This window comes from Perca fluviatilis, chromosome 3 (assembly GCF_010015445.1).
Source record: "Perca fluviatilis chromosome 3, GENO_Pfluv_1.0, whole genome shotgun sequence".
NCBI lineage: Eukaryota > Metazoa > Chordata > Actinopteri > Perciformes > Percidae > Perca > Perca fluviatilis.
Window position 1 is genome coordinate 19,363,594 of NC_053114.1, and position 22,049 is coordinate 19,385,642.

The 22,049-nt window shown below is 39.8% G+C and overlaps 1 protein-coding gene across 12 annotated transcripts in view; it reads left to right on the plus strand.

Moving 5' to 3' along the window:
• The first annotated feature begins 10,387 nt into the window (after nucleotides 1-10,387).
• The window catches only part of baz2ba (bromodomain adjacent to zinc finger domain, 2Ba), a 70,689-nt gene continuing 59,027 nt past the window's right edge, over nucleotides 10,388-22,049 (plus strand). For all 12 annotated transcript variants that reach the window (XM_039794220.1, XM_039794216.1, XM_039794227.1 and 9 more), the window contains exon 1: nucleotides 10,388-10,662. The gene's annotated coding sequence lies outside the window, so the exon portion shown is untranslated. The remainder of the gene's footprint in view (nucleotides 10,663-22,049) is intronic.

Genomic DNA, 22,049 nt, shown 5'->3' on the forward strand with positions numbered 1-22,049 from the left:
CAAGGGAGCCACTGTGAACACAAGTCAAAATGAATAAGTGAAAACTTTGCTTACAGCTACGTACATGCTTTCCAGCATTGCTGAGCAAATGCTAAATAAGTGTTTTTCTATAAGGGTTATGAATTATTTGAAAATTATCTGAATCTGGGTCATTTTGTAACAAAGGTAGACACACACACACACACACACACACAGACATGTATATGTATATATGTATATATATACGTGTATATGCTGGTGCTGGACAGTGCTGACGTCATTATGAAAGCCAGAGGAAGCTAACAGCCACTAAGTGGCGCTGCAGCTCACACTTTCTCCCTCCACATCCTTGGAAGAGGCAATTGAGTGGCACTATTATTTGCATGCCAGAACTTGGTGTTTGTTTAGTCAGGGAGGCAATTAAAGCCAATTTCAACAGGTTTAATTAGATTGATTTGAATAATTGTTTTGAAAGGCCTTGTAGATCCCGTCATCACAGTAAATCCGGGATTAGCAGCATTCATTTGATTTGCATACTTTAACTCACATCTAATTTAGTAGACCTCGGGAAGCATTGATCAAAGATTATCCTGAACATATACTTTTTTTAATTTATTTTGTTTTCATGTTGCATATATTATAGAAGTTATTGTGTGTCTGTGTGTGTCTGTGTGTGTGTGTGTGTGTCGGTGTGTGTGTTTTTCACTGAGTAAAGTGCAAATGTACCATCTAAAATTGTAACACACTGAATTTGTGTTATGTGTGTGGGGGCTATGAAAGGTCAGTTTGGAGCGAAGGGTGAGCACTGTTGCACAGCAGATGCATAATAATGTGGAGGTCAACAAGACACTCATCATGCTTGGTAAAACGTAGCACTTGACAGGCCGAGCAATCCTTTATTAGTCGCATGTATACAACAGTGAACAGTCAGTGATCTAACCGAGTGTAAATCTAGCCAAGGCTAACAGAACAAGAGGTGAAGGAGAAACTGAGAGTGAAAAGGATAAATATAGGAGGGCGGTGCTGGTGCTGCAGATTAATTACTGACAAAAAGGACGCATGACCTAGACAAATGAGGAAGTACAAGGTCTGGTAAGTTGGGGAGGAGGATGCTCAAACCAATTGCGGGTCTGTAGGCCAATGCCACTGCCCCCCCCCCCACCTTTCTTCCTTCAGACACATGATTCTGCTACATGAAGAGAGACTACAAGCTCTCCTCCCCCAGTGCTGCTGATAGGATGATAATGGAGCATTCCTTGGAGCTGTTTCTCATTCATGCTAGCTGTGACAAGAGAGGAACATGCTTCTTTTCCCACTGGGGGCAGCCAATGCTTTCAACTAAGATCATGGGCATGTAACCTGAGATTTGCACACAATGCCCACCTCTTACTTAAATCCTCTTGTTTATGTGGTGTGGATATGAGATGCATACCTACCTGTCTCTCTGTGCAAAATGCCATGGTGCAAAATCAAAGTTTTCCTATGTGGCAGAGCTATATTAAAAAAAAAGCCTAATTAGTTCAAATTGGTGGTGACGTTACCCTCAGGTTTAGCTGTTTTTCCAAATAAAATAGCTTTAAAAATCACAAAACATAACTGGAACAACGTCTCACAACAACTTGAAGGACATGGAGATGTTGATGTTTACACTTTGCTCATGAAATTGACTTAAACTCAAGCCTTAAGACAGAATAAGTGCAAGAATGTCTGGATTTGTAAAGGGCTGTGTAATCACAAAGGAATGTCCTGAGACATTTCTTGCTTTTCCTCTACAAGACCCCTCTTTTCCCACGACTCGTCCAGGTCTTGAGAATCTGTTTCCTCTCGCGCTCTCTCTCTCTCTCTCTCTCTCTCTCTCTCTCTCTCTCTCTCTCTCTCCCTCCCTCTCTCTATGCCTCCCTTCCTCCCTCTCTCCCACTCTCTGTTTGTGAAGACACATGAATGCCACAAAGGCTGGTTTATAGGAGAACTACAATACAAGCTCAGTGTCTTCAAGAGCACAAAGAGCAAGAGTCTATGCCTTTTGAGAAACCTCTAGGAAGAAACATCCAGGCTAAGGTTGTGAGTTATTTCCAGTGTAAATCAAATAGAAGATTCATGAAAACAAACATGCAACACAGCAGAGTTGAGGGAACTTACAAAGCACATATTGTAAGTCGTTGTCCGGGGGGAATTTCCTATGTTGTGTTGCTTTCAAAAACCTTCTCACCAAGACATGGCTTCTTTTTTTAAAGGTTTTGTAGAACAACCAAACCTCAGGCTAAATGTGGCCAAAGATGTGTGATGCATGGAGTTCATTTGTATGCTTACAGTGCAATATCTGATGTTCTCATTGGGGATAGGCAGACAATGTATTAATATTTTTATAATGAGGAAGTCTTTGCCCACTTGAGGATGACATTTGGCTTCATTTAAAGTGTGTATGGACCTGCTTCAAACTTCAAGGACTGCAGACATACATCTAAACAGATCAACAACAATGGCGACACATGTGGTAACACTTTAGCTCACATGTTTGAGGGGCACCATCTAAAATGCTTGTGAGCTATTTGCGGACATTCTTCTCCGACCATAGGTTTGCTCCGTTGCAATCAGCGAATATAAGTCCTATCAGTGTAAATGTTGTCTTTAAATTCTGTGTTGCGGACAAATACAAAAATAAAAAACATAGCCTACACTTGATTCATGAAGAGAAGGAGTCCATTTTTCAATTAGTGACTTTTTTAACAGAGGAATGTTTTACCCAACACAACCACTAAAAGGCTTTTCCAAGGATTCAAAGAACATTTGCTGGTCTTAATGTTCCCCAGACACAAAGTGACATCTGCCTCCCTCCCTGCATGCCTGCTGCTCTTTGTTCAGATGAGCAGTGAGGGGAGAGCACACTGAAGGCAAAGATGATGTCACCATTGTGATCATTACTGTGCTGTGTGGTGCCCTATTTTTGACCAGGCGTCACTGAGGGCAGGCCAGAATGTCTGCCTGCACACTGCCAGGAGGAACAGCGGCCTGCCAGTATCAATTAACACAGGGCCTGTTTTCATCAGTCCTAAAACCGTCTTAAGACCACTCTCTCAGGCACACCTAAGTTTATGTTCAGATGCTCCATACGTGCATGTATTTTCTTGCTAAACTTCAAACCTTAATACTTTATTTATTATCATTTAGTAATTAATCACTAGTCCTGCCCAGCCGTATTAACACAAATGTTCAATGTGAACTGTGAACTGTGTCTGTTGAATAATTTATTTTTCCCAATCAAAGAAATTAATAGACAGTTAATTATTAAATTAATACAAAGACACCCAGTCACACTAATAGAAATATACACATTTACAATAATTTTTTTCAAAGAATAATAATTTGCTTCAGTGTGGATTTAATTTGAATTCTACTAATACTGCTCAATTGGCATATAAAGGACTATACCACTGTAAATTAGATCATTATTTCACACCAAACCTGCATTTCATTTCCAAGAGACAATGTTCTCTATGACACCACCACACTTAAAGGATTCATTTATTACTCATAATGAAACTTTCAAACATGCAGGTGTGACAGGCTGACTGACAGATGTTATCGCCTTTTGACTTCAGTACTCCAGATCTGTATTGTCGTTTAAGGCACGTAGACAATACACTACACTATGAGACAATTATATTTGCCTCATAGTTTTCGAACAGTGGGCTTAATTGTTGAAGTTTCCAAGGCCCATACCCTTTATAAAGAATTCACTCCCATGAGGATCTAAGAGGTTGCCAGTAAAAAGGTCAGAAAAGGTGCACTCCCTGATGTTGTTATTGTGACCAATAACGTCTATAAATTCTCTAAATTCCTCCCAGCTCACTGTTGATGTTTTCAGTTTTTGTTGACAATATCAACAGTGAGCTGAAGGAAAGTTGGGGTTTTATCTTTAAACACTAAGTGTAAGTTTTTTTGGATGAAGCGCTCTATAACACTCGGCAATCAGGCTCGGAGGCAAATGTCAGCTCATGATGAAACCATGAAACCAAGCTGTTATTACTCTGAGGGATTAAAGATTTTCTTGCAGAGAAATTACCAGAAACATCTTAAAGTACCTTTGAACTCTCTGCCCAAAAATTTTTACAAAATGTGTGAAGAACTCAAAAGGGTTTGTTTGATCATGTTGTATGTAAATATGTTAACATAATGCCTTCTATTTTTTTCTTTTGCTTTGAAATATTATGGATTATTCAAGATGTAACCGATGTTGGGAGAGGATGGGAAAGGCTGTTCATATGGCTTCATTAATCTCAGACAGCATCAGCGTCCTGAACACTTTGTCTTATGCATTACTGATTAAAAAGAGTACAGATGCTGTTCTGCATTATGTTTGTGGACATTATATCTGCAGGGGGGCTTTTTTCATACATTTTATAATAGCGCTTAGGCTTTATACACAGTTCAAACACACCTCTGGATGAATATGAAAGCTTGTTCAATAGATGTATTTTTGATGGCCTTGACACACCTCATCTGAAAATAGCTCATGGTATGCATCGACATTTTTTCCGCATTTAAATGAGACTTTAAGGTCTATAATTAGACCAAAGGAAGCATTTTGAAACAGTGTTTTAGCATCAATTTTACTTTGGATTAGTTTTTTTTTGGTTTCTGCTTTTATTTGTATGTAAGTAAGGTAACAAATACATACAGAATCAATGTGTAGGACAAACCCAGGCCTAATTCACCTTGCACACAAATATATGCTCTTAAATATTGTTTTTTTATGGTATCCACATCAAAATATACACAGGTACTTTGATTAAAGTAAGAGTTGCTTCACATGTAGTCATGTGTGGGTGTTAAAACCACTCATGTTTCAGGCAGCTCTTACAATTATTTGGGCATGAAACATATGATGTCAAATCAGACTAGTAATTATTTCAGTTTTTGCTGAATAGCCACAGTGTGGATGTATGTGACAGCAATGGCAATTTACATATAGTAGCAGTACATTAGCTTGACATGTGTTCAGAATATAGCTGAACAGGACATTTGAAGGGAATGAAACACATTCATAGCTGTTTTCCTACTCTTCTTGTACCAAACTTAACCTTTCAGATGCACCATTTCATTGAATTTAATTATCCTTTTTCTTTTTGTCAAAACACTAACGCACACACTTACCGGGCTCTCATTTTCTTTGGCTCTTTTCTATTTCACCAAATTAAGTTTCAATATAAGATGTCTATAAGAGTTTCTTTCTTCATGAAACCTCGTTTTTTTTTTTCCAATGGACAAAGAAATGATTAATTTCACAATTTTAGCAAAAAATCCTTGAAAGCCATGTTGGCAGTTTCAACATGACTCTTTCTATTCAGAATTTTAAGTTAGAGCGCAAGACACAATACACCTCCAGAACTGTTATCTGTATCAGTGACTATGTCTTTTTTCCTATCAAATGATTCACTTTGTCGTAGTTGCCTGGCAAAGTTGCATAATTAGAATTCTCACTCACATGAGTTTGGTGTGTCCTAAAAAAAAGTCGGTGTTCATACTAAATACTAGTCATGTAACACAAGGCATGGCTAATTTGAGATTAGTTACGAGTTCCACTTTTCAGCACACTGCAGTGTAAATAACATTCCTTTTCCATGCTTTAATCCAAATTTTCAGGGAACTCTCTTCCAAATCAAACTTGTCAAAGTATCGTTTAAATCTCTGATAACTGATTTGGCCAACAGTAATGGCTGTCAATATGAGCTGAGAGCCTCCTGCGGATTAGCATTTCAGTGGAATCCCATAAAAGGTAGCTTACCTTTGCATTACAAATCACTAGTGGATGACTTACTGTAATAGAAGTAAAACTGGTCTCCATGGAATTACAATAATGTTTCTTATTTTTCCAGGTAATGACCATGCATTATTCATGTAAAAAAAGAAAAGAAAAAAGAAACAAACTGGTGTTACAATTGCATTACAGTAATAACTAATATCATGCTTTTTATGCGGGTCAGAAAAGAGAGGGGAACACAGCAACACCTCAGTAATGATAATATAAAAAGTACAATGGTCACTTATCTATCAAAGTAAACGCCACTGTCAAATATATATGTTAGTACCACTAAACTATGAATAAGTAATGCACTGAAGCTTGAAAGTAATTTCCCTGAAAAATCCCCTCAGCTTCAGCTGTCTCAAAAAGCAGAATTAAGGAAATCAGAGTCACAGAACGTAAGAAATGTCAGTTTGTATGTGTGTGTGCACCTGTTTTTCTTTTTCTTTCTTTTTTTTGTCAGTATTGAGTAAGGGAAATTGCATGCCACTTTATTTTAAGTTGATTAAATTATCAGAAAGTAACTGTAGTTAACTGTGTTTAACAGCAGGGTTCCTGCAGGGTGATATTCACACGGAAAATACTGGGTTGATTACCTTAGCTAAACTCCTGCACTTAGGCGCAGGTTTAGCGAATGGAAAATCTGCTGACATTTTGTGTGGCGTGTGTACACACTGAAGTGTGTAAAATGTGTTTTTATTTGATTCAAGGTCATTTGGCTTTGCTCAGGTTGGGGTGACATTTGCTTGTGATCTAATTCTTCATGGGGAGATGCATCACTGTAGGGCTGGGACTAGTTTCTCCACTTTCCTGGCACAAATGACTCCTCATTCCCAGAAAAGGAACATACTAATGTGCTCTCTCTCTCTCTCTCTCTCTCTCTGTCTCTCTCTCTCTCGGTCACACACTGACAACATGTGCACACAGACTGCATCTCCTCATTGAATGACAGTGTGAATGTACCTCATCAACGAATGAGTCACTCTACTACTCTGCTATTATGATGATTTCTCCCTTCTGTGTATTACATCATGCAACAGAGGGTTCTGCTCAGTTACATTCACCACAATAACACTCTCTAAGTGCACTTATTTCGACTGTGCAGGGGTGTATAAGTCCTTGGTAACCTTGCGTGGAAAACATTTTTTTGGCCAATCACATTTATCTAGGCCATTTTGTATGCATTTACTGAAAAGTACAATGTTTATTCAAGCTGACAGTGAAACATAAGGACGACTTTGGGATGGCTAAAAACATTTGTGTCACAGAAAACACAACATCCCTGAACCGGCTTCCTGTAGATGACTCTGGGGTTAAAGGTCAATGATTGATGCATGTTTCACTGTCAAATGGATTCCCATATACTATACTATACTATATACTGGGCAGAGTTTCAGAATATCTGTAATTGGGTCTACAGACTCAAAGCCATTACATTTATTGCAAACCTTCTAAGGGGATAGTAGGATACCAATCAATAACAGCGTTCATCTGGCATAATTGCTGAATTTCATGTCAGCGAGAGAATATGAGTGCTACTTGAGGCACACCAATATTCTACATATACGTAGCAGCTGCAAATTGGTCCCTTGTGCTTCAATCACACAGGCAGTTCAAATCATTGACTTTGCAAATCATTACATCTCACAAGGCATTGTGTTGAAGACTACTGATGTATTGAAAGGACGCTACAAAGAGAATATACTACATGGATGGGAAGAATAATTGCGGTTCGTACGTTAATCCAAAACAAAAGATTAAATTAAACTCAACTATCATAGCAGTGTAAGATGTTGGAGGCAGAGAGGAACAATAGCACTCGACTCATTCTAAAGAACATTGTCTTAATTTAATTTATTGGGTGTTTATTTAATAGTTATTATGTAGGACACAACAACAAGTGAGGCCTAATTCAATTGCATAAAAAGACATCCTTGGGGCACTTTTCTTGTGTGTGAACACTATTTTAAGCCCCATTTATGGTGTTCAAATTAAACATCTCAGAGTTGCTGGAAGCTTCTTGTGTTAATGGAATCCCACATAGCGGATTGTGTGGGGAGGAGAGCAGATGAATCTGTATTCCCTGAATGTGTCTGGGCAAAAATCAATAAATGCAAGCACAGCTACTCGCTTCTGACGGCTGTCCCTGTCTTTGCATGGTGGACTAATAGAAAAATAATAATTAAATCCAAATCACCACATTAATTTGTTTTCCATCAGTCTCAGGAGAGATCTTTTTTTTTTCCTTCCTGTTTCTTTAGTAGCTCATTATACTTTCTAATCAAGACAAAAAAGTCCCTCCTTTAGACAGACATGCTGTCTCCCTTCCCCCTTCTCTTCCCTGTGGTGTGCTTTCTCGCATTGCAGTCATTGTGCTGGCACTTATTATGTTACAAATGACCGAGGTACGGCAGGCATTCTGAGTGTGCATGCAAAGAGGGCCCACCCTTCTATACTGCTAGTGCCTTCTCCTAATGGCTCAGAGTGCCCCCCGACGCCGCCCCATGCAGCCCTCTCCCCCATTCCCGCCCCCATGTGCTCTCTTTAATGAAGATTCTCCAATGCAATTAAAAATCCTTGCTTCTTGCTGCTACTGTATGACAAACAGAGCCACTGTCATTCCTCATGGCCTGTCATTCCTGCTACAAGAGGCGGAGGAGATGGAGAAATACACCAGGGTGCCAGTGGCTAGAAAGACAGATAGAGAGGATTTTGTGTGTGTGTGTGTGTGTGTGTGTGTGTGTGTGTGTGTGTGTGTGTGTGTGTGTGTGTGTGGTTTGACGAAGAGCAACCCCCCCCCCATCTCAACAGGTAATGGAAAGGGGCAGAGAAGAAAATCAATGACCATAGAACATGGAGCGCAAGCTTATAAAATGGCTATAACGGCATACCACAAGCTGAATAAGGGGTTCTGTGTCCATCCTCCAAACTCAGGTGATCATGAATGTTTTATCAGACCCCTACCCCACCACCACCTTTTCCCTTTTTTTCTTTCTTTTTATACATAAAAACGATTTCTGAGTAACATCTTTGCAATTCTTGCAGTAACATCAAAAACGTCAGGGTGACACTTTTTAGGGTTGTGAGATAACAGCGGAGAGAACCAGAGAGAGAGAAAAAACAGGAAACATTTATGGTCATTTATAATGTTTATGAAGCATTAATATGAATGTGCCTGTAAACCAACACTCCATCACGCTGCCAACAATGAGTTCATTGTTTGCGTGTGATTTATGAGGTGTCCATAAACTAACAGTGAACAGTTTGTTAATCCAGTATAATACCTGTTAAAATGGATACAACCAGGGGTGGTGTGACATGTAGAGAGATACACACCAATTGGCTCTGGCTCTGTGACCCATCCTCGTCCTCATCAGGGTGGGGCATATAAGAACAGTTGCCCACTCCATCTGCAAAAAAAAAAAAAATCCTCCCCAGCACCCCACCCCCTTGTTGTTTTCCAGTTGAATGAAATAATCTTCCCCCGTCTGGAAACCCAGTCTGGGTCAGAGGGCCTGCGCTCAGCCTGTTGCTTATTGTGTGTTCAGAAGAGGAGGTAAAGCATACAATTAGGCACAGATGGCTGTCTTTGCCAGGCAATGTATTGATCCTATCCCGAGAAAGATCTGTCCCATTTCTGTTTTTGTTTGGCAAATGCCTTCTAATTTAGAGCCTGTGTGAAACTCATTTGTATTTGTTTGATCATGTATCATCTTCTCAGGGATCATCATTTGGGCAGTTATTAGTGAGACACAAAAGGAATTGAGAAAATACTGCCAGTAACTTAGATAAATAGACAGAAAGATAGATACTAAAGGGAAGATGTAACTCATTACATAAAAAATGACAGTACATATAGGCCTAGTAGCTAATGTGTGTGGATGATAATATTACAATCAGCCTTTACAACTGATGTAATCACTGAGAATTCCACCTTAGTCCAACATCACCTGCAAGCCTTCAGTTTCTCTAATTATACCAATTTCAGCCAAATTGATTAGTCAATTAATCATCAACTATTTTGAAGATGTTTAATTGATTAGGTCATTTAACAAGCAAAAATGCAAAACATTCTCTGGTACCAGGTTATACTATAGACGAGCACAGCTTTATTCATATAGGCTAGCACATTTCAAAATAAATCCATAAAGAAAACAAAATCAAATGTTGTCTATAATATGAAAAGGATTGTACGACTTTGCAATAACTTGCATGCAGGTAGCCTATAATTTGATAGGCCATTTTATGTAAATGCACATTTTAAGGCATAAATTCAATCCATTATCGACATCATAATAATGAATCAAAGTGATCAAAGTTATATGAAAGTTGTGTCTTTTATATGAGAAAACACAAATAAATGTTTTTGTTTTTTAATTTATTTAACGGAGCTTATTCATTTATTATGTTATTTGTTTACACTAGTGGCCGATAATCGCCACAGGTCTGCATGATTTAAGACGCCGTCACAAATAAAGTTATTGCTTCATCCCTGTCAGTGCTGTGAGGGCTTAATGACAATGTCGCAATTAAAGTAATAACGGTCACTAACTGTATCCTTCGCTTACTACGGCCGCTGCACAAATAATAAGTTTTCTTTGTGTGGCAGTAGTGAGCTGACGTCAGGTCGGTTCCTTGAAGTGGAGCTGAATAAACCTTGAGAAGAGTCTCCTTCAATCTGCTGTTAGTAACTAACACACACACTCACACACCGAGACTCAATTACTGCCCAATTCCCTTCTTTATCATTCGTCCCCGACCTCTTTTTCGTAACCAAAACCGACCAAGGAAACAAAGAGGCGACAAGAAGACCGAACCGAAGTGTTAGTTGAACTAAAAACCCACGTTGGAAATAAGTAAAGTGTCGAAACTAAAAAAAGGTAAGTGTTTTATTTCACTGACGCTGTTTTCCCCCTCGTCACAGAACAAGCGATGAGCTGCGTAGAGCTGGCTTCGTTTCTACTTTCTTAGCTTCTTTTTTTTCAGCTTGTTGTAAACTGGTTATTAGATAGTTTCTTGTGTTACGCTGTGGCTAATTCATTCGGTCGGTGTATTCGGTAGCGGTACATTTAGCCAAATGTGTAAAGTTTTTTTTCCTCTTTACTATAAAAACGAAGTGTTTTTTTCTTCTTTCCTTTCTCCTCTTCTGAGTGGTGACCTGATAGTGGGAATCGTCTTTGTGTCCCTCTCTCCTTTTTCTCTCGCACCGTTCACTCGGGCTGTTTGATAACTTGTGTAATGGTTAAGAAATGGAACTTTCCAAGGAGTTTATGGTGTTTTGCTTTAATCAACCGTGTGATTGTCGGTTTTGTTAGCGTATTTTTTGTGTGCTGGATGTTCGTAACCGTCAACGTTAAAAGCAAGGGGGGGGGGGAGTAACTAAGACACTGGAGTGCCGTTGGTCCTCGCTTCCCGTCCGTTAAAATCCATCCAGTTTAATAGTCCCTCGACGCGAAAATAAAACAATTAGCGACAAATACATAAATATCCCCTTCGGTTCGGATTAACTTGGACGTATAATATTCATTTCTTTTTCCACAGCGGGTCAGAGTTGTTAAGCTTTCCGTGTTGTAGGCTTATTGCTGGCCAGCCTGCCGGGGAGCTGCTGCTATCGCGGTCGCTTCCTCAAACCGAGAGGCATGCACGCAGGCAAGCTAGCAGCCGCTTGGCCGAGTTGTTGAAATTTATCCCTTTGTGTATATTACAATATCCTCCATTTTTTTCTGCCCCTTCCAAAACAACAAGCCTCTCGCCATCTTGGTTGTTTTAAAATTGTCCCCCCAAGCACCCCTACCTCCCTCCTAACTATCTCTCGCACGCAAACACACACACACGCACACAGGCTGCTTTAAAAGGAAATGGATCCACGTTTTTTTGTCGCAAGTTTTACCAAAGTTTTAGACTTGTTAGAACAAAATGGGACGGTCATAGCGTACTGTCTGCGGTTTTTTTGAAAGAAAAGGAAGGTGGTTAATAGATTGTCGGCGATGATTTGAAGGCAGTTGTATCTGAAAGGGCAGTTTGTGGTCGAGAGACGTTTGCTTTAAAAAGCAAATATAAAGTGACGTAACGTTATATATCTGTTGTGATCTTTGGAGAGAGACAGGTGGACATGGCGGTATTTTGGTACAGCCTCAATTGCACAAACGTATTTATGTTATTTTTAAGCTATGTTGTTTAATGTGATTTGAAAGTTTACTCAGCGCTGAGCTATGTTTGTCTTTGCAACTGAACGTGAATGGATGACTGAAGGAAGGAAGGAGGAGGAGGAGGGAAGGAAGAAAGAAAGGAAGGAAGGATATTAATTACCAAGAATCCTATTAAGGGAAGAACAGTCAAAATGAAATGTAGCTGGATGTCACTGCCAAATAACAAGTGATTAGACATCCTTTGATTTGCAGAGTTGTTTGAAATAATTATGTGATTCAAAAGGTATTTATTGCCCTTTTAAAGAAACCTTTATATACATATATTTATGTACTGGTGTTGTTTACACAAAGTTGAATTGATGTATGATTGATAGATTTGCCAGATTGACAAGGTTAGGATGTGCACGTGCATATCTCGTCATCATTATACAAACACAATCGCCCCTGGCTGAGCTAAAACACTGATTTGACAAGTTTAAGATGTGCACATTTAGAGAGGAGTGTCTTGAAAAATGGTGACCTTATTTCATTTCTGTCATCCATCTTACGAAAGGTGTTATTTTAGCTTATGCATTTGCTCTGTCCCTCACAGTTCAAACTTGATCTCACTTTCTTCCCCCCCATGTCCTGTAAGCAGTTTGAGAAAGAGGAGGGGGAAACGAAAACAAACTGAACAAATGCTTTGAAATGGAAAATCTGATCATTTCACCTCCCACCTCTTTTGTTTGCCCGTTTATTGCTGCAAAGCTGGAGTGCAGAGGAGCAGATGTTTAGCCAAACATGAAGGCGCGGTGCCTCTGTCCTTATGGGGATGGCTCTCCCTCCTCTCACTGCTGATGCATCGACGTGACAGCTGCTTGATTTCATGGAGCTGCTAAGAAGCCATTAGTGGTATCAGTGAATTAAAACGGAACAGTGTCTCAGTTTTCTACCACTATTATAGGCTAACTATCTGTTGTTGGTGTCATTTTGTGCAGATTTGTTTGAAAATGTGTGTGTGTGTGTGTGTGTGTGTGTGTATGCTGCAGCTGAACATACAAACCAACAAGAAGTGCTAATACATTTGTGAAGTGTGTTTTCCCATAATTTGAGAGAGATTGTGAGCAAGAGCAAAAGTGAAAAAAGGGGAACAAATCTGTCAGAGATTGTTTGCTATGTTGGTTTGAAATGAAAGCACACTGTGCTACCTCAAGCACACTCAAATCAGAGATGTCTCTTCTTGCCAGGCAAAGAAAAAAAAAAATCTCTGCTGGAGTTTTATTCTCTCTCTCTCTCTCTCTCTCTCTCTCTCTGCTTCTCGTTCTCTCTCTGAAATTGGAACTGTTGTTTTTGAAGAGATAAAGGAGGACTTCCGCTTGACTTGAACATTCAGGAATTAAGGATAGACATAGTTAAGCCCTATTTGCATGTCTACCAAAGTCACAGCAAACGGTTGCTATTGACTAAGCTGATTAGGTGAAATTAGGTTCACGAGCTCTGTGTCTGGGGGTGCTGAATCTGACAGAACTTGGACAGCTTTTGAGAAGACAATCCCATGTGCACACATGGCTGTATTCTCTATAATCCTTTACTATTGAATATGGGGCTATCTTTTTTTCTTTGGCGGAAACCCATAGTTTGTTGTGTGTAGTGTTCTTTTGAAAATGTAGTGAAGTGAGATTTATTAGGTGTGCATGATATATCAATCAAGTCATCGATATGAGGCAATGATGCTGGCTTAAAGATGTTACAGTATCATCATCATCATCATCATCATCATCAGTAACAACTTTATTGACAGACTCAAGGTCCATTCAAAAGACACAGACATGACATACAACATAAAACACTGTACTGGGAGTAATATTACAACAAATTGTTATATGAATGATTCATCTGTCAATTGCAAATGCATACATGTGCACTTCAATGACAACCACTAACCTGTATAGACAATCATGACATGAATGGATTGAGCAGTGTTTCGAGGTGTTTGCATCTTTACCAAGGTTCACACTTATAGTACAGTTTAACAGGAATATTAAACTGAAATGTATATATCCATATTGGCATCAGTTTTGGCAAACGTCACCATAGAAATGATGATTTCCCCAAACTGTGAGTTTGTTGCTGATTAAGTCCATCACTGACTTTATCCTGGGCTACAGCATTTACTGTGTTTTCTGTGACAAGATATATCATAATATAAATGACGTATTTTTTAGACATATAGCAGAAGACTAAATTAGTGACGACAGAAACATTTAACTTTTGCATGATCATACTCATTGTAACTCCTAATCTAAATATCTCTTGCCATTGTTGTCAGTATTTTATATTTAGACAGAGATTAATTAGACCTACAAACAATCTATTGATAATAATGGCCATCTGGGAGCCCTGTCAAATCTCTGCATGTTAGCGCTGACACAGAGCTGTGACATTTTGAGATGGAGTAGAGGTCTGCTCTGTGTTAACCAAATAATTCAAGAACTAACGTTAGACAGAGTCCTGTTCATATTTCCTCATCCCTCGCCATTGGTCGGCCATTTACATATAAATGATAATGCGCGCACACACACACACACACACACACACACACACACACACACACACACACACACACACACACACACACACACACACACACACACACACACACAAAGAAAACAATAATGACAAATGAAATAATGTACCAAGAAACTGAGGACTTGAATCAGATGTTTTGAAGTAGACATTAATCCTATAAGGGCTAATGGTCCTTTGAGAAGAAGCAACATTTTAGCGAAAGCCCTAAAAGCTTCTAGGCATTAGATTGATAATGCTTCTTATTGTAACCGATCAAAATGATACTGCTGTGTGTTTGTCTTGGCCCACTGTCTTGGCCCACTCCTGTGTGTTACAGGCCCACGCGGCAAACTCACATATTGATACATGTGTTTACATGGCCTCGCAGGTTAATGTCCTCTCAGCTACAAACTTGGTTAGAGTTCGGGTGATCTACCTAACCTTCTGTTACCTTGCTATTTTGGTAACACTGCATGTCCACTGGATGTCCTGATAATCATCAGGGTACACAACTAATTGTCTAAAGTGCACGCTCAGTGACGGCCACTTTTAACGTGAGCCTTTTCAAATATTCTGGCTACATCTGAGCAGAACTGTCTGCCTGTGTCGGTATAATGAGAAACGCATCTATGTTTTGAAAGCCAAGCTAATGAGATAGGGCACATATGCCTCCTGTTGTAGAAACAAATGGAACAAAAACTGTTAATTAAGACCAAACAAATCAACAGCCAGTTTAGTTGTCCCTACATTTCTGCGTGGATTACATATGGCGGATTAATTACCAAACAATAAGCAATGTAAAGTGGAAGTGGGTCACCCTGCATTGACTTTCAGAAGACAGAGCAGCCGAATTTGGGAGGGAAAGGCGATAAGCTGCTTCTTTGCTGTTCGTCCCCTGGGCCTCTATTTATCATTCAATGTGAGAATTTCCTTGATGAAAGTCAAGGTTGTTTGTGCTTGCTCTGTCTTGTTGGGATGCCTGTTTTTCCACCAGCAAGGTGAAAAGGTTGATTTTCCCCCTCCTAAAGAGATGCCTTGTTTGGAAAGTCCAGGCTAGTTTCTTTTAATGAAGTCTCGAAAGGTCCTTCTGATTTTTTCCACTTCAGGGGTGTTTTTGTTTTCTACATTAGCGAGGAGGCGAAAATACAGATGCACGTCTTGTTTTGTAGAGCCATAGAACAGCGTGCACACAAGGCCTTCATAATTCATTGTTTGTCTTCATCACATATTCATGTGGAAAAGACATAGCAAAGAAGGTTATCACTTTATGTGAGCTGAAAGCATCCATTTAATGTGGTCTTTATAAAACCTAAGAGTGACAAAAAAAATATGGCAACACTATGAATGGATTTCTTCTCTTGAAAAGAAATCACATCAGCGTTGTTTGACATTCAGGGTCTCTTAACATTCGCTAAAATGGACCGTATTGGAACAGCATAAGCTTGATGTTATGGATTTGTCCTAAGAAAAACAAACAAAATGTTTTCTGTCGTTTTTCTCCCCTCCCTGTCCGCGTTAGCTGCCCATCATTTTGTTTCAGCAGGAACTTGATTATGGAAATGTCGACGAGGTCTGGAAAACCTGCTATTTAGTTTGATACCACACCTTGACATTCTTTATCTGTAGCAGGGGGCCTGTATTTATACTTTGCTCTACAATTCACCCATGCTGGCTGGCTGCGCACAGATGGGAAAAGAATACTGGGATTGGAAAAGAAATAGGAAGAAGGTTTCGGATGTGGGAATGGGAATGATATTGGTTTCTCTATTGGTGTGCCTCCTGGGTCAGTGGGGTTCTTGATGATACTATAGAATAGCTTGTAGCAGGCAGGGGAGCTGTGAGTCTTGGTGGGTGTTAAGACACACGTAGACACACAAGACAAACATCAACACACACACACACACACACACACACACACACACACACACTGAAGACTTACTTGCTATAAGAACACAGGCAGTTAAGCATAGGGACAGGACAAACACTCAGACACACACACACACACACACACACACGGACACACACAAATGCATGAGATTGCGCCTTGACAGCCCCCATTTATTGATCTTCTTCAGCATTTAAAATCTGGTCACTGCTGCCACAAAGGCTTTTATTTTAGCTGTGCTGGCACCAAGCTAAGCCAGAATTTTAAATATTTAACTCCTACAGAACGCCATGAGAAATGACAAGGCTGGAGAAAAACAAATAGGAAAGCAGTCTTTAGCTGTGCAGTTAGCTGTATGTGTATTCTTTATTTTTTTTTTAACCATGTTTTATGTAAACCACACTGGTACAATCAGCACTCACTGTGTCGGCTGTAAACGCGCGACTGTTTGGAGTGAAAATCTGCATATACTGCACCCTTTCCTTCATGAAGGTTTTATCTGGAGTTCATGGGCATCCTTTACATCTCTAGCAAAAGTTATAGAAGAAAAAAAAAAGCATTCAATCTAAATTTAACTTAACTCAGTACTGACCTACATGGACTCACCTTGTTAGCAGTGCAGGCTGAAATGCTAGCAGTCATTGGATTAGTCATTACTGGACCTGGGACATGTTGCTGTTTTTAGCATTTTAAGGTTAAAAATGGATACTCATCGATGTCTAATCCTGAGACACCCTATAAACACTCAGTCTTACAGCCAGAGCCAACTCTTTCTCTGAGTATACTGCGTTTCTCTTTCTCTCTGCTCATTGAACACAAAACAAGGTATTACATAATTTATTCCCCCTTTTTCTTCTAAGAAAGTGTTCACTTAGTCCCACGTGGCGTCGAGGAAAGGATCTGACTAGCCCTGTTCACACTACATTTCGAATTAATTTGTCTTGAAAAGGTCAAAGCACATTTCAGCGATTTTTGAAACGCGCACACATTGTAGGGAACATTTATGTTGCATTAACTTAACTTATTAAAAAACACCACCAGGCAGCCAAACCACAAGGGCTTCCTCACCCAGTTGAACCTGCTGCTGTTGTTGTTTTTCTCTTGTCCAGCTATGAAAGCCTAGCCCTGCGCGGTCTTTGGCATTGTCCCGCTTTTCCCCTCTGTCTGTCTCTCTCACACTAGGTCTGTCTCTCGCTCTCTTTCGCTTGTGTGCTTTTTTTCTGAACGATGACACTGAGAGACAGCTGTAACGTGAGACGCCTCTCGATCCTGGCAGGGGCTTCGAAAGCCGAGGCAGAAGGGAGGGAGAGGGCCTTTATCTGAGACTGGGGGCACTGACCTCCCTCATTCCCCTTCTCTTTTTCTCCTCCTTTCTCTCCTTGTCTCTATGTCTGCTAGCATATTCTATCCTCCCCCCACCAACAGAAGCCAAGACTGCACTCTTAAAAAAGTGTAATGTGGAAACCCTTGCCCCCACATGAATGAAATAGCGTGCTGCTGCTCTTTACACCATTTAGAGCTGCATGTTGCTTTTAAATTCCCAACATCTCCCCGTCGTTTGTCCGAGTTGGATGGATGTAACTGAATACAGTGAGTGATAATTAAGTGACATATGTTTGGGATCTGTATAAGGACACGTTTTGCGCGTGTATTGTGCGTGTGTTTGGATGTAGATGGAAACATCCACACATCCCCCGGACTCCAGGCTATGGCTGCTAAATCCTCTGTGAGAGCTCCCGTGTGTAATCCAAACATTTAGAGCTAATTTAAGCATGCAGGCAGGAGCAGCATCCTTTAGGAAACAACAGCTCTCTCTCTCTCTCTCTCTCTCCCTCTCTCCCTCCATCTATCCTCCACTGTGTGTGTGTGTGTGTGTGTGTGTACACTATGTATGCGTTTTTGTGCACGTCTTGTTGTCGCTGGAGGGAAATGAAAGCACTCAATCACTCACCTGTCAGAGTACTTCAAATTCTGACCAACACACACACACACACACACACACACACACACACACACACACACACACACACACACACACACACACACACACACACACACACACACACACAGGCCCACGGACACATATGTGCATACACACGTACCCCTGAAGGTTTGACAGGGCTGGCCCTTTATTGACTCCCTTGATCAAGGAGACAGCAGATCCATTTAATAGAAGCTCCACACACACACACACACACACACACACACACACACACACACACACACACACACACACACACAAACACACAATTAATAATTTTTTTTTCTATTCCCTTTTTTTTTTTTTTTTCTCTTTTAAAAAAATAAATTTTTTTTTTTTTTTTTTTTTTTTTTTTTTCAATACTAATACATACTATGCGGGATATGCCAACAGTTTCCTTGTCATAGTTGCAGATGTCATTACACCAAAACCGCTCTGATTTGCCTCTTCACCACATCTTGTGTTATTGTATGGAGGGTAATCATGTCGTGATACAAGCCCAGCCTAGGTTACAGGCATGTTCTGTTGGCCTTGGCCCCCTGCGCTCCCCACTTGGCCATGTTTTGTGCTGAGTGTTTTGGAAGGCCAGTTAAAGAGGGTGCTGGGATGAAGACGTGACAGCTGTGCTGGTCACAGCTACTCTGACCTTCACACGTCATCTTGATGGATCATCAAGGCTGTAACGATACACCAAACCTGTTGTGTGGGCCGGTGCTCGCCTGATTATCTACTGGCAATGATCTGGTCACATACTGTACTGATATCATTGTTCCAAATGCAACTGTGGGACAGTCACCAGCGAGGCCAGGCTGACTGCATATCGCAAAGAAAAGCAAGAGAAGGAAGTGGATTGGCTAATGCAGCAACATGCTCTTTGCCATTTAGAGAAGAGTTATCATGGCAACACAAAAACATGCGTACATACACAGAGAAAAAAGACAGATGCATACAATCAAGCCTGGTATTTAATAAATATATATATATATATATATATAGTACAGGCCAAAAGTTTGGACACACCTTTGCATTCAATGTGTTTCTTTATTTTCATGACTATTTACATTGTAGATTCTCACTGAAGGCATCAAAACTATGAATGAACACATATGGAATTATGTACTTAACAAAAAGTGTGAAATAACTGAAAACATGTCTTATATTTTAGATTGCTCAAAGTAGCCACCCTTTTTTTTGATAGCGCTGCAAACCGCTTGGTAATCTCTCAATGAGCTTCATGAGGTAGTCACCTGAAATGGTTTTCACTTCACAGGTGTGCTTTTTCAGGGGTTAATTAGTGGAATTTTTTCCCCTTATTAATAAAAAGCAAAGGGTGGCTACTTTGAAGAATCTAAAATATAAGACATGTTTTCAGTTATTTCACACTTTTTTGTTAAGTACATAATTCCATATGTGTTCATTCATAGTTTTGATGCCTTCAGTGAGAATCTACAATGTAAATAGTCATGAAAGAAATAAAAAGGAAACGCATTGAATGAGAAGGTGTGTCCAAACTTTTGGCCTGTACTGTATATATAGTCTACCTCTCACAAATGGATTGCACTAATGTTCTGAGCTTTTTGCCAGTCTCAAAGTGCTTTACTTTTTGTGTATGGTGTATCCCGTTCCCTTGAGGTGGCACTTGTTCCATCAAGTCAAGGAAGAAACCATTTAGTGGAATGACAAACACACACATACACTGCACCGGGAGGCTGGGGTGATTTGAATTGCACTTAGACAAACGTTTCTCGCACAAGTTCTTTATTCCCTACTTTGCCCTGAACGTACACTTACTCACATACAAAGGTAGTTGGCGCAGAGATTCCATTTTGTCAGCTTTCAGCCCCAGATCATGTAACAATAAAAGATGCTGCCCTGCAGTTAAACACTGCCAATAAATCACAGGGCAGAGAAAGCTGGGAGAAGCACTTATTTTTAAGCAGCATGAGAGACCACACTGGGGGTGGGGTGGGGGGGGGAAGGGGTCGAGACAGATAGGGTAAGACAGAGAGAGAGGGAGAGGAAGAGAGAGCTTCTTTGTGCACTGTGTACTGGCATTGTGTGTGATGAAGAGATGAATCACTGCTATTTAGGGATTGGTTTCCTGCAACTGATTGTGTGACGACTCGGTGGCGGACAGACTGTCAAGACTTGCCTGTTTTGTTCTGGGGGCTTCAGGAAAATGTCTGCGGCCAAGTCTCACTAGCTCACTCCCACAGGGCCTGGTGTGCCAGAGATCAACAGAGATAACGGAGACAAACACCTCACCACTGTCGCTCTTCTAAAAAGGCATCAAATATTAAAAAGCAAAGGATTTTAAGCCAATCTCAATATGTGTATGTTCAGAGTACACTTGTTTCCCATGCTCAAATACCAGAGTTTCTTTGTAAAGGAGGCTCACATGAAAGACGGTGACATTTCTTTCTTTTTCTTTCTTTCCCCCTTTTATTTTTGTTTGTTTGTTTCTTTCTTTACTTTTCTTTGTCTTTCTCTCTTTCTGTGGCTGGTACAAAAGTCCGACCCTTGCATTTAACCCTTTGCAGATGCCTGAGAGCCGCTGTATGAATCCTAAAGTAAAGTCAACATCTGTGTGGCTGAGGCAAGGGGGGTAGATTAGGGAAACCAAACAAGACAATTCAGAGAGATGTCATAACAGTTCTGTTGTACACTGTCCATGTGCGAGCATGCCTGGAGTGTAAATGTAGGTAATTATAACTTTGCAGAGAGTTCCTGCTCTTCTGTTTTTTTGCCTTTCAAGTTAATTAGATGGAAATTACAAAGTGAGGATGATTATAATAAAAGTGACATTTGATTGTTACTAAAAAAAGTAGTTCACTTACATAACTTAGGGCAGAAGTTTTCTGTATCACTTTGTTCATTAAAGGCTATACAAATACGTGATTACATGTGCTGTCTCTCATTAAATAATTGCTTGTGTGATAAAATGGTAATATTCAAGTAATTAGGAAATTGTTCACGTTATTCTGTAATTCGATGGTAAACATGCTTTTTTTAAATTAAATTTTAAGTTTTCATATATCATATAAAGCTGAAACATTTAGTTGATAAATAAATTGGTAGATCAAATAATCTGCATCTATTGTGATAATCGATGAATCGTTTATTACATTCACCGTCGTTTTTCAAGCAATAACGTTCCCTTGTTCCAGCTTCTCAGTTGTGAGGATTTTCTTTTTGTCTTATGTGGTAGAAAACTAATTATCTTAGGATTTTCGATTGTTGTTCGGACAAAACGAGCAATTTGATGACGTAATCTCGGGCTTTTTAAAGATTTAAAAAGGCTTTACTACTTTTTGACATTGTATACGCCAAATGATTAATTGAAAAAACTAAATCTGCAGATTCGTTGACAATGAAAATAATTGTTAGCTGCAGCTTCTAATATCATTATACTGACACGATTCATAAGGACATTGGAGTTGAAGAAGGCTACAGGCATTAAGTCTTAGGAAGAGAAAATGTGTGTTTTGTGATATTTTATCTATCTGCCATTGATGTAAAACTAGTAAGATCTTACAGTAAAATGAGGTTAATAGACTAACAGCCTGATTCTCAGTCAGGCAAATGATGGCAGACAGCACTGGCTTTCTTATCCAGTGTAATTCACCTGCCTCGTGGCTGGCAAATCATTTTCTGTGCTGAAGCCCTATGAGCAGAGATCCTTTAATCATCCACTAATAGGCTTTT